The 13,580-nt window shown below is 41.4% G+C and overlaps 1 protein-coding gene and 1 pseudogene across 2 annotated transcripts in view; both read right to left on the bottom strand.

The window, feature by feature from the left end:
• ADAMTSL3 (ADAMTS like 3) overlaps window positions 1–13,580 on the bottom strand; it is a 385,342-nt gene that overhangs the window by 321,502 nt on the left and 50,260 nt on the right. The gene's annotated exons all lie outside the window — the stretch shown is intronic.
• On the bottom strand, window positions 830–925 carry LOC129483617 (uncharacterized; annotated as a pseudogene).

The following is a 13,580-nucleotide window of genomic DNA, read 5'->3' as shown; positions in this document are numbered from 1 at the left end:
AGTAGTCTTGACAGCTTCCTTGCTACCTGTTAATTACATAATGTTCCAGGCTAATTTTGCATATTTTTACCTCCAGACCCAGAATAAGTAATTTTGCCATGGAATCCTGGTTCCTTTTAAATGGGACATGGTGTTGAGAGACCATGACCTGGGCACTAGATCATTGCTATTAAGTTGGCCATTTTTTCATTGTTATTATGCCTTTTCAGTGAAGGGATCTGCAAAATATGTCCTGGTTTTGTTTTGTTTAAGATAAAAGACCTCAGGAGTTTTTACAGATACTTACAATTCAATTTTAGGACTATAGAGTTTTCACTTAATTTCTTCTATGTTTTTCCCTGTCTCCTTTTTCCCATATCAAGAATATGGATTTTCAAGATTACCAGAATAAAAAACCAAATGATAACATTTGTATTGTTCATTTGCTTTGTCTCACATCACCCACACAGCAGTCTCATAACAGCAAGTCCAATGCTACCATCAACAATAACGTCACTGCAAAAAGTTTTAAATCTCATTTTTAGTTCTTTTATCCTTGGATATACTGATCTTCAGTGAAATTCATGTGTGTTAAAGTCAATTAGAATAATTTTTCTCTATGTGGTGACCACCACCAATGGGAATCACAGTTTTTTTTTGCTTTTATTATTTTATTTTTTATTCTTAGGGATTGTTCTTTTAAAATCTAATTTTACTTTACAAATATATAAAATATTTGCATGATCCCAAAGCCAAATGTGTAAGATAGGTATATACAGAGAAGCTTAGCTTCTGTCGCTTCTCCTGCACCTTCTTTTCTCCATTCCCTTACAACTAACTGGCCTTTTTTAAAACTCATCACAAATTTCATATCATCCTTGTACAGAGGCCATGCTAATCTTCTCTGTATTGTTAATTTTAATATATGTGCTGCTGAAGCAAACACAGAGGAGCAGAAGAGTAAACTGTAATTATAAGGCACATGGCATATCTCATACAGTTCTTATACATGCAGGTTGCTTAATAAAGGGCAACTGTAATCTTAGCCTGCAAAAAGAAAAAGCTCCTCTTGTCTAGTTTCAAGATTGAAATTGCAGGAATTACTTTGGATACAATTCTATTTCACATCACAATATCATACACCCAGCATGATGCCACATTACAGAGATTCAATCAACATTTGTTGAGAGATTGATGGAATGAATGACTACTCCTTTAAACTACTGCTATTATCAGCTCAGATGTCAGTCTCCGTTCAAGGTATTATAATTTTTCATGAGAACCACGTGTTCAGAATTAGGTTTTAAATAGAGCATAGCTTTACTTAATGTATATTTACAGCATATCATAGCTCTATTTGATAAATATATGTCTTAATGCAGTGTAAACCTAATGCAAATGCAAAATTCTTAGTTAAAAATCTTGCCTTTTCCCAATTATAAAGAAAAATTTACTCAATTATTTTGAAATGTAAATTTTAAAAACCCTGTTAGCATTAAATCCCAGGGGGAAGGGATTAAGAGAAGGATTCATCCAAACGGACTAGGAATACTATTCCTTGTTGGTGGTCTGCCACGTGGAAAGAGTTGAGAACTGGAAGCAAGCAGCCAGGGTCCAAAACAAAGAACAGTCTGATTCTCCAAACAAGCATTTAGACTAACAGTATTTGGAAGAGACTATTACTTCCTCATAGTTGTAGGAAAAGAGTGGAAAATAGAAATAATTACAAACACACACAACACACACACACACACACACACACAGAAGAAATAAAGATAGGCTCTTTATTATCACAAAGAATAATTAACTTTTTTAAGAATTTATTTTCTTTCTTTCTTTTCTTTTTTTTTTTTGAGACAGAGTTTCGCTCTTGTTGCCCAGGCTGGAGTGCAATGGCACGCTCTCGGCCCACCGCAACCTCCGCCTCCCATGTTCAAGCAATTCTCCTACCTCAACCTCCTGAGTAGCTGCGATTACAGGCACCTGCCACCATGCCTAGCTAATTTGTGTGTGTGTGTGTGTGTGTGTGTGTGTGTGTGTGTGTGTGTGTGTGTGTGTGTGTTTTTAGTAGAGATAGGGTTTCACTATGTTGGCCAGGCTGGTCTCAAACTCCTGACCTCAGGTGAACCTCCCACCTTGGCCTCCCAAAGTGCTGAGATTACAGGCATCAGCCACCATGCCCGGCCTAAGAATTTATTTTATTTCTTAAAGCAAACTCAGAAATAAAAATTTAATTAGAATTTCTTCAAGTCTTGTCACTCCTGGAAGTAGATTTAGCTATTCCATGTCCATGGGAATTGCAGAAAAGTCATGCAGACTTGCTCTAGATTGTTCTGACTCCAGCAGGATAAGACATCCATGTCAATAATTACAAACCCAGATGAATCCTTAGGGCCATAAGCAAACATGAGTGACCATTTCAAAGAGCAGGAAGAAACGCTGTTAGGCTGAGGACTTCACTGAAAACTACCTGGAAGAGATGGTACTAAGCTGGACATAACAGAAAACACAGACATTCAATGAAGAGCTGCACGCCCTTGGCACAGGAAAATATCAGAAGGCAGAAGGCATGGAGTCCAGTCTGGCCAGAGCACAGGGCACACAGAAAGAAACGGACCAGGATAAGGGAAGACGGGTAACCCGGGGCCAAGCTGTGCAGGGGCTTTAATACCAGTCAGCAGTTGGCCTATTTCAGAGGAGGAAACAAGGACCCATGTAAGGTTTTTGACAAGGGGTATAATGTTCAACAAACATATGCTCATTGTGCATTTACTATGTGCCAGGCTGCAGAGTACAATCTGGAGCTATAGTGATGAGAAGACATAGTCCCTGCCCCTAGGGGCTCAAAGCCTGGTGGAAAAGACAGATGAGGAAATGTGCAGTGCTGGGTGCAGAGGAGAAGGAATTAATATGACAATCTCAAAGCGGATGAGAGAAGACTTGGAGAAAGTACCCAATCAGTTCAATCCAGCTCTGGGAAGGGAGGTGTATGTTATATATGTTAATTTCCACATAATCCAAATGTATTCATGTATGTAGCCATGTATTATTAACTTTTAGAAACAGAAACCTGTCCAAAATAATCATGCATGTGTGCATGTGCAGAATGATGAAAGTAATTGAAATGGTTTCCTGGAAGAGGCAATATTAAGGGCCATCAGTCACTGTCCTGAGCTATCACTGCTGACCCCAGGGACATGAGGCTCAGCAGAAATTGCTCCGAGCCTCACATCCTGCCTTGTGTTTTCTTGAAACAGTTCATGATGCAGCATCCCCACAGGGTTTGTTGTTTGGATAAGTAAGTCACCCAGACTAGCATGAGAAATCCAAACTGAGTGCACTGTTTGACCACACCCACCTTCTCTTCCTTCCTCCCTCCCACCTCCCTCCCACTGCAACCCATGAAGGTTACAGTGGGTCAGGAGGTCAAAATGCTATAAGAAAAAAAAAATTCCAGGATGAGAAAGGAAAGAAGGAAGGAAGGAAGGAAGGAAGGGAGGGAGGGAGGGAGGGAGGGAGGGAGGGAGGGAGGGAGGGAGGGAAGGAACGAGGGAGGGAGGGAGGGAGAGAGAAAGAGAAAGAAAGAAAGAAAGAAAGAAAGAAAGAAAGAAAGAAAGAAAGAAAGAAAGAAAGAAGGAAAAAAAGAAAAGAAAGAAAGAAAGAAAGAAAGAAAGAAAAAAAAAAATTCCAGGATGAGAAAGGAAGGAAGGAAGGAAGGAAGGAAGGAAGGAAGGAAGGAGGGAGGGAGGGAGAGAGGGAGAGAGAAAGAAAGAAAGAAAGAAAGAGAAAGAGAGAAAGAAAGAAAGATAAAGGAAGAAAGAAAGAGAGAAAGAAAGAAAGAGAGAGAAAGAAAGAGAGAGAGAAAGAGAGAGGGAAGGAAGGAAAGAAGGAAGGAAGGAAGGAAAGAGGGAAAGAAAAGAAAGAAAGAAAGAGAGAGAGAAAGAAAGAAAGAAAGAAAGAAAGAAAGAAAGAAAGAAAGAAAAGAAAGGAAAGGAAGGAAGGAAGGGTGGGCAAGGAAGGAAGGAAAAGGAGAAGGAGAGAAAGAAAAAGGAGAAGGAGAGAAAGAAAAAGAGAGGGAAAAGGAGAAGGAGAGAAAGAAAAAGAAGGAGAAGGAGAGAAAGAAAAAGAGAGGGGGAGGGAGGGAGGGAAGGAAGGAAGGAAAGAAGGAAGGGAGAGAGAGAGAGAGAAAGAAAGGAGGCCTAGGAAGCAGGCAGGTGGACCTAATCTCACCTGCAAGTGTAAGTGAAGGTGGCCTTACTTCTTTGAGGAAGTAACAACTGAGCTGACGAATATACAAGGGTTAGACAGGGATGGCAGGGGGAGGAACAGTGTATACAAAGCAGAGGGAATGTTCCAAGCAAACAGGACAATTTATGCAAAGGCTGCAGTTGAAGAGCTACATGAAGGGAAAGGAAACATACAAGCTTCATCAATAACACCTGGCCTAGAAATGTGCTGGACAGCAATGCACATAGAGTGTTCCAGTGGGCATCCCTAACAGCTACACACCTGTGCCCCCACTTGCCCTTGGGATGTCCCACCAAGCACAACAGCTAGCAGGATCCTGATCTCAGGCTACCAGTTTCATTGGAGAACTCCAGCCCAAGAGTGGACATTAAAGTCCAAGCTGGAAGGTAGAGTAGAAATTGGGACTGTCTCAGTGCCAGGAAAGCCAGGACAGTTGGCCACCCTAAAAAGGTGTACATAAAAAGCAGATTAAGAGTATTACCAAAGGTAACTAAACACAGAGAATAAAACAACAGATACTTTCAAGATATTTATCTGCCTGGCCTCAGGTATCCATATGTCAGTGCCATTTCCCCAACCATCTGGAAGAGCCCTCAACATGTCTCAGCTCCCCAAAGTCCAGAAGCAAGAAATACACTCCAGAGTGTTAAAACTCCAAGCATGAGCAAACAAAGGTGTCCACTGAGAGACTCAGGCCCCATGGAGCCTTTACCCACCAGGAACCTCTTTGAAAACTGTGCCTACACTTTTTTGACGTAGGCTAGAATTGGCCAAACAAAAGGAAACATCTCCAAATAAGCCAATCAAAACATAATGCTTCAAATCCCTTGTGACAGGGAATAAATTCCATTACTGCTTCTACATCTGGTCCTTCAAAATTCAGCTTGCAGAGAATCGGCGAAGTCTTTTCTTGCCTGGCATGGCCCCTCTTTGCTGGCCAGCAAATTAACTTACCTTTTTTTTGTAGCTGTCTTTGTTTTATGCTATAATAAGAGGAAAAAAAAGATGTTCCCATCCAGTCCTCCACCTGCCATTACTCCCCATTCTTATAGCAAACCTGCAAGTCCAGTTTCCTGCATTTTCTCAAGATCACAAACACTAATAAAATCTACTCCCTTCACTATGCCTGAGGAGGACAGACCACAACAGAACAGAAATCTGGCACTCATTTAAGAAAAACACACATTCAGTAGCAGAGACGTTTAGTAGAAGGGGGTTGATGAATGCAGTCAAAATAAAGGATTAGAGATGATCAAAGGTGACATTGAGGGTTCCCCCACATGAGGCTGTATTTCATGGCTGACTGCTCTTCTTTAAGCAGAGCTCAGAAGGCCATCTGAGTGTAAGACAGGGAAAGACACCAAGTTGTAGAGAACCCGATAGAAAGTTCTACTAGGCTAGTGGGCCAGGAAAATCACGCATAGAAAGTGAGGGATGACACTGATAGGAGAGGCCACATGGGTAGGAAAGCTAGAGATGCTGAAAGGTGGCTGATCACCTGGGAGAAGTAGAGAGATAAGAGAATTAGATGTCTCTTAGAGATCAAAAAGAATGCATGTAGTAGGAGCATGCATAGGAGGAGGTGAAGGAGAAGGGTCTGAGATTAGAGAGAGGCTGTAGGATTTAATATTTCTAAGGCAGAGTAGTTTGAAGAATGATATGGTCCAGTTTGGACACTTGGAATGGGTGACTGAAGTGGAAGGTCTGTGAAGGTCACTGGAGCCAGAGAGATCCAGAAATGACAGGGTTAGACTGAAGCTTGCAGAATGACAAATGTAATTGAAATGGTTTCTTGGAACAGGCAATTTTAAGGGCCATCAGTCACTGCCCTGAGCTATCACTGCTGACCCCAGGGACAGGAGGCTCAACAGAAATTGCTCCAAGTGTTAATTCTTGAACACTCCCCAGATCATGGCAGGACCTTGGAAGGAAGCAAGTCATGATCAGGTCATGAAGGTTTTGGTGAATGCTCTGATCAGTGGTTTAGACAGATGACATGAGCCTCCAAAAAGGAGGAGCACTGAGATGAGAGAAGAGGACTAGCCAGGAAGTAGCAGTAGGGACTCAAAGAAGGTCAACCCCCAACCTTAGCCGTGTAGTGCTTGGCGTGTGAGGTATGAGCAGCCTCCACTAGTGAGGCCTGGGAGGGAGGCAGTGAGCCTGGCCAAGGCTAGTTTTCAGTTGCAGTAGAAAGTTGGAAGTCAGGATGTGGGGTCCTGTTGACCATGAGGGGACGATGGAAAGCACTGAGAAGGGGGAATCAATAAACAAAGGATAAAACAGGAGGAAGAATAGAAAAGCATGGCATAAAGGGCCACTGAAGAGAGGAGATGGTGGAGAGGAAAGTCTACTTGCTTTCTTTCATCCGGGGACTGTGAGTGACAGAACTGAGTTGCTCAAAACAACCTTGTCTCAAAGCACTTGAAGGCTTTGAGGATCTGTGAGTAGGGACTGATCTGATCTCAAAGAGAAAGCATGATCTGAGGGTAGGCAGCAAGGGCCCTGTCAGAACAGAACCTGTCTCTCAGCGTTCTTAAGTGTAGTGAGGGACTTTTAAGGAAAGATCCATTTGGGTCTGTCTTGAACATCCCCACCCTATACCTACCACTTAACCCATAGGGTATAAGTGATAAAAATCACCCAGTACCCCAAACATGAGTCTAGGAAGATGACACTGAAAGAGGAAAATGTCTGCATCCTTCAAAAGCTAGATATTAAATCTCTACTCACACAGTTCTTTTATGCATTCATGATTTGTGAAAAAGCTCAATGATAATGAAATTCAGAGTTCATGTGTGACACAGTCAATCAGAACAGCATGTACAGTTGCATGTGCAGTATTCATGCATTTGCTACACGCATGAACTGGGAACACAGCACAAGTTATTCCAATTAATTTGTTCTTGTCTTCTCTTAACAGACCATGAGCTTGCTTTCTTGTTAGATCGCTAAATCTTGGAATATTTAAGCAGCATAACTACATTTGACCGAGATTACTCACTAACAAAGGAATGAACTATTCAAACTCAAATGGCTTGCTGCTTAAAAATATTATACACACAGGCCAGAAACAACACAGAAACTCTCCTATGTGGAGAACATATAAGTTGCTCATTTTGATCAGTGAAGAAGATGAAAATACCCAGTAGACCCATGGGCTATGTCCATCTTCTTTTACCAGAAGTTTCAGAAGTTGGTATATACTTTCCAACTAAAAACGATTACATAAATAACTTGGAAACGTCAAGTGATATTTCTGAGGGCTGCCAATAGTTTAACCACATTGAAACTCCTGGCCAAGATATTCATGAAAAGTTCGGAAGAAGTTACTTTGAGAAAGATGTACTCACAGCAAACAGATTTCTTCTCTTTAGAAAGAATGCATAAATCAATAGTTAAACGAGGAAAAGGAAAATTATGTTTATCATAATAGTATAAGAAAAAAGGCATTTAAAAGAAGTTTAGAAATAAGACTACACAAAGACTTCATTATTAATATATTATTATTAGTAGTAGTATTAAAAATTCATTCAAACATTTCTCTCATACTTTTCCTGCCCACAGATTAGATGTAAAAATGTCTTAACTGAGCTTAAGGGCAAAGAACGGGCACTTGGCTTTGCTACTGCCTGGCTGTGTGATCTTGGACAAGATACTGTTCCTCTCCGGGGCTCAGATTCCTCACCTGAAAAGCCAGAATCTTATACTTTCTTTCAACTCTGACATGCTATTAATACAATTCCAAATGCTACCAAGGCTGCACATCCAGCCCTCTGCCTCCCTGGGGATGGAAACAGTAAAGAAAATACAATTTAGAGAGGCATATTGAAACAAGGAATCATACAAATAGGCAGCCAATGACATCCCAGGAAGGAAAGAGAAGAGTCAACTATGACTTCACCTATGATGTCATTAAGGCCTTAGGACTTCACAAACATGGAATTGTACCAACACAGACTTTTACAAATATAGACTGATTCATACCAGAATATAGGTGTGACTTTAAGAAAGTAACTGAAATTCTTAAAAAGGATGCCTGTTGAAGGTGGTGGGGGGAGGGAGGTTGGAGGACATAGAAGAAGTTAGATTTTAAAGGTTAAAAATGAGTAGCAGAATGAGTAGCAGAAAGCAGCAGGAGACAGTAAGAATTTGAAAACCAAGTGGTCACTGAAAGCAATGGTAGATTAGAGTACAGACAAAAGCATTTTCAAGTCTGGAAAAAAATCTCGAATCCTCTTAAATGTGGTCAGGAAGAGACACAGCAAATGCTAAATTAGTCAAGGGCAGAGGAGCAGGAAGTTTACAAGGGAGAAGGGATGGCCTGGTATAAACAGGTATAAAAGGACCTCTCCAACATGAGATCAAGGTAGTTCTCCTCTAAATGGCTTCAAGCTTGCATTAGTGGGATTATCCTTGGTTAATTTTAGGAAAATCAGAACCCACTACTTGTCCTACATGCTTGGAATCCAAGGCATTAACCTTTTTTCCTGCCTTTTTGTGCCTAGTAGACTAAAAGTGGCAAGGTCAGCATTATTTTAATACCCTATATTAATACTAACAGGTACACACATAAAGAATTCATAAAACATAGGAAAGTGTGCATAAGGCCCAATTTCTAAGTCACCTACTGCTCGTGCTTAATGTCCTTTATCCTACGATGGCTGACAGTGAGGAGGAAGCACATTACAGCAAATCCACCAAGTCTGGGTGGACACACCTTCCACCTTCCCCCGTGCCTAACAAATGCTAAAAATAAAGAGAAATAAAAGAATATTTATGCAAAAGACAACTTTTCCTAACTCCTTAAAAAATAAATGACCTCTAACTGAGAAACACTGTGTTTGTCACAGGCTTTTAAATCAGTGTCCATAATAAAGCTCCAAGTTTAAATCTTCAGTGAGTTGAAGCAAGGTAAGGATGGAAAACAACCACACCATCCCCCTTTCCCAGAAGGTGATCTAGGCAGAGAAAGACAGAGCAGATCTCCAAATACTGACTTACTCAACGATGAAAAGAACCATGTGCAGCTAACCAATATCCAGCTGTTTGCCTATGAACAGGTCCTCTGTGGGACAAAACTCCAAAACCACTATGAGGAATGACCAAAGAATCTACCCCAGAGACAGGCTGGCTAGTAACTGAAACCACAGCCTTCTTAGCCAGTCGTCCCAAACTAATACATTCTAGCTACTTTATGTACCTGATGCAACCAAGTGCTAGAACGCCTTCATTCTAAGAATGTGCCCATCCAATAGAAAGTCAGTGCCATTTTAATTTCAGTTAATGTTTCACTCAAGCTTCAAAAAAAATTGTGGTTTCTATTAAAAACTGGAAAGGAATAAATATGCTTATGAATGCTCTCCACATAGCTAATTCCAAGTTCCTGAAGGAGATGAGAATGAGCTGATAAGGCATCCATTAATCTCAATCTTAATCTCTGGGGTCTATTAAGATCCCCAAAGCTCTACTAACTGTAAACAGTGGAATCAGGATTTTTAGGATAGGAGATAATTTTCTAGGTGGTTCTTCTGAGAGAAACTCCTGGATATATCTCAGAGCAGGAGAGCCTTGGGTTTGGAGTGTAATGGTCTTAGTTTTTCAAATAACCACGGGTGTCCTTGAGTAAGTCATTTGCACATTTGGCGTCTCTGTTTTCTTGACTTGTAGAATGAGGCATTTGGGCCAAAGTCTCCACCAGCTGTAAAACTGTGTAAGTCTCTAAGTAATAGTTTACCGAATTGCTGGCAAGACTGTCTCAATAATCAGAATGATCCAATTAACACTCTGCAACGTGGAATATTCTATTTGTAGTTTCAGACTATTTTAGAGTGGAAAGAGTTCAGATCATGAAATCCAGTCACTTTGTTTTTTAAAAGAAATAAAGAACATAAAGTCCAAAACGTTAAATAGTTCTGTTAAATTATAAGCTGATTAGTGGTAGAAGCAAGACAGGCTGCCTGACAAGTCCTGTTTGCACTAAACCACATTGTTACTCAGTTGGCTTCAGACCGCTTTCTTCACTAGAAGCTGCCACGGCCCTCCGTATGATCCATAATGTGGCTTTTATGCCTCCCATTAAATGCAGCCTACATCACAGCTATGCGTTACTGGCCTCAGGGTTATTAGTTTTCCAGGCATCTAACCCAGGAGACATTTGAAGAATGACCTGAAGGTCTTCATGAAATGTGCCCAGGCTAAATACTTTAAAAAGTCCTGTGAGGTTCGTCCAAGACAGCAAATATCTACACACCATCCATTTGCGTCCCATTTTATCAAATGAGTACTTTATAGGTAGGAAGATCCTAGCGAACCCACATCTGACCCAACAGCATTAGAAACTAGGCTGTAGCCTCAATTGCATAAGTACTTTGTCACTCTGGTTTCAGGCCACTGTGTCAGCAGGACAGCACCCCTGGCATATATATATGGAGATTCCACAGGTAGGTACCCATGCCACCTGACACAGGTTCTGCCCTGGCAGCCACTCACACACACCCTGTACCTATTTCTGGCTGTGGAATGCCGGTGGCTGCTGGCATATAACAAAGGCTACACTGGAAAACTGTCCCCACCATTTCCCCAGGTATGAAATCTTTGGAGAGACTGCTCTGAAAACCTTTTAGGGACAACCTGGGAATTTCTGTGCAAGAGCAATGCTGCATGCCACCCAGTATGCTGCAATTTGTTCCAACATGAGACAATTTGTTCCAAAGAGTACAACTGGCTGCTAGACATTAAACCCTATATTATGTTGGATCCAGCAACTGGGTTGAATCTCTCAGACATAATGATGTGTGAAAGAAGCCAGACACAAACGCTTATGTGGTGTATGATTCCATTTATATAAAATCAAAAATAAAATTAAAAGCAGGCAAAATGAATCTGTAATACTGATAAAAGTCTGAATGGTGGTTACTTCTTAAATGTGGGATATTGATTGGAAAGAGGTTCAAGGAGCCTCCTAGGGTGCTAGAAATGTTCATTTTCTTGATCTAGGTAGCAACTACACAGGTGTAAAAATACTTAAAAATACATCAAGCTCTATACTTCAGATATGTGTGCATTTTACTTACATATATTATAGCTCAATAAAAAATTAATTGAAAATAATTGCATGAGATCTCCTAATGTAAAGTAAGAATAAACTACTTCCCTTCCTTTAGCATAAGCATATCTGAGATTCTTTGAATTGAGTGTTTGCAAACGACATTCTTAGTAATAACAATAGCTAAATTAAATGCTTATACATATCAGGCCCTGTGCAGGGAGACATAAGAATTATCTGCTTCAAGTCCTTGCAACGCCTACATAAGGTAGATACCATCCAAATCTCCATTTCACAGATGAGAAAATTAAGGGACAGGGAAGTAAAGTAACTTATCCAAAGTAAAACAGAAAATCAAATGGCAGAACTGACAAATCAAATTCAAACCCAAAGTAGTCTGACTCTAGAGACTTTGTTCTTAATTGATCTTAATGTTTTGTCATATGCTGAAGGATCAGGGGATTTTTTTTTAAGTTTGATAGTATTTGATTGGTTTTATCCTTTCCCCGGTGCCTGAGAAGCATGTTCAGCATTAAGAAAAAAGAGGATTGGCCAGGCACAGTGGCTCACACCTGTAATCCCAACACTTTGGGAGGCCGAGGAGAGCAGATCGCTTGAGCCCAGGAGCTTGAGGCCAACCTGGTCAACATAGCAAAACCTCATTTCTACAAAATACAGACAAAAAAAAATTATCCAGGGGTGGTGGTGCATGCCTAATGCCTATAGTCCCAGCTACTTGGGGTAGGGGGTGGGGGCTGGGACAGGAGGATCACAAAAGTATGGGTGGGGAGGTTGAGGCTGCAGTGAGCTGTGATCATGCCACTGCACTCCAGCCTGGGTGACAGAACAAGACCCAATCTCAAAAAAGAAAAGAAAAGAAAAAAGAGGAAAGAGAATCAGGATTTGGTTGGTGGGTTAACAGTCTCTAGCTGATTAAATTCCTGAGGTTCATTCAAGAGATATACCTAGTTTAGTCCAAGCGCCTATTTTCTGTGCCTTTAGTAGAGGAAAGTGGGTGCTATTATTGGCTTGTTATAGTCTCAAATTATTCCTTTCTCCTAAAAGAAATACACAGTGGGGGCAACACAGAGTGTTTTCATATGCTAGTCAGTGAGGCTTTCTGGAACACTATGTCCTAGGATGAAATTTCCACAGCATGCCACACACTTTTCAGATCTCCTTTAGACCTTTTGAAAAGACTAAAGGGGCTTGTTTTCTCCTTATCCCAGCTTTTATATTGTTATTATGTTAAATATAAAGTATCTGTGGAACCTGGAGAAGGCATTAACCACTTTTTAATTATAAAATGCATAGCTTGGTATTTTCCAGACACCCGCTTTTATCCTTTATGGCCCTCTCAATTAGTTCCTCTGAAGTTCTCATATGAAAACCTGTTGGATTATTGATTTCTGGATTAAAAGGAGCTATAAATTATAGACCCTCTCAAAATTCATCAAGGGAAGGAGGAAGGCAGAAAGTGACTTAATGATGTTTTAGCCCCTATTAGCAACCAGGCCCAAATGTTTGGGCTCTGCAATGCAAATACAGAATTATTCCCCAGCCCAGCCCTGCTCCCCACAATGACTAGTAATGCACTCACTCACTTTTAAAGTAACTTGAAAATATGATTGAATGTTGACATTTTCAGTAAGAAATTGGTCTCATCCCACTCCTGCCCCAGTGACCAGTATGGCTCCCTGCCCACAGGGGTCTGGTGGGTCACAGCCCTGACCTTCACTTCAGTCCCAGCTCTGGAATTAAGCCCACCAAGGGTAGGTCACTGAGCAGCAGCCTCAAGGATGGAGAGTGTGCAGCGTCTCCCCCTGAGCTGGGAGATAGAGGACTGAGCAACAGACTCCTCTACCTGCCCTCTATGCTCCCATCTCCATCCTGCATCAGCCACTGACGCTCTGCAAGACTTTAATCCTTCTCCCAGCCCACCTCCAGCACTCTGCCTAGCTCCAGCCAGCCCCCAGAAATGGGTCCTACTCCCTGTGGTCACATCTTGGATCTACCCATGTTGGCAGACTGAATTTCTCAGAGCTGTTCCTTTTCAGTACTGTCTTTTGCACCCTGACTAGGATTTACCTAAATCAAACCAGGACGCACTGGCCTTTGGCTATACAGTTGAGGACAGCACAGCTGGCCTCAGTCACTGGGCCATCTCCCTCCACTCTATCATGTACCATGGGAAGGTGATCTTGCCCCAACTCCTCACCTTCACTTGGGCCCTATAGGTGCTGAGGTCTGCCAGATCCACCTAGGCCCTACATCATCTTAAAGTCCACCCTGGTTTGCTCAACTGCCC

The sequence above is a fragment of the Symphalangus syndactylus genome, chromosome 5 (genome assembly GCF_028878055.3).
Source record: "Symphalangus syndactylus isolate Jambi chromosome 5, NHGRI_mSymSyn1-v2.1_pri, whole genome shotgun sequence".
NCBI lineage: Eukaryota > Metazoa > Chordata > Mammalia > Primates > Hylobatidae > Symphalangus > Symphalangus syndactylus.
This window is presented reverse-complemented; position numbering and strand designations above follow the sequence as displayed.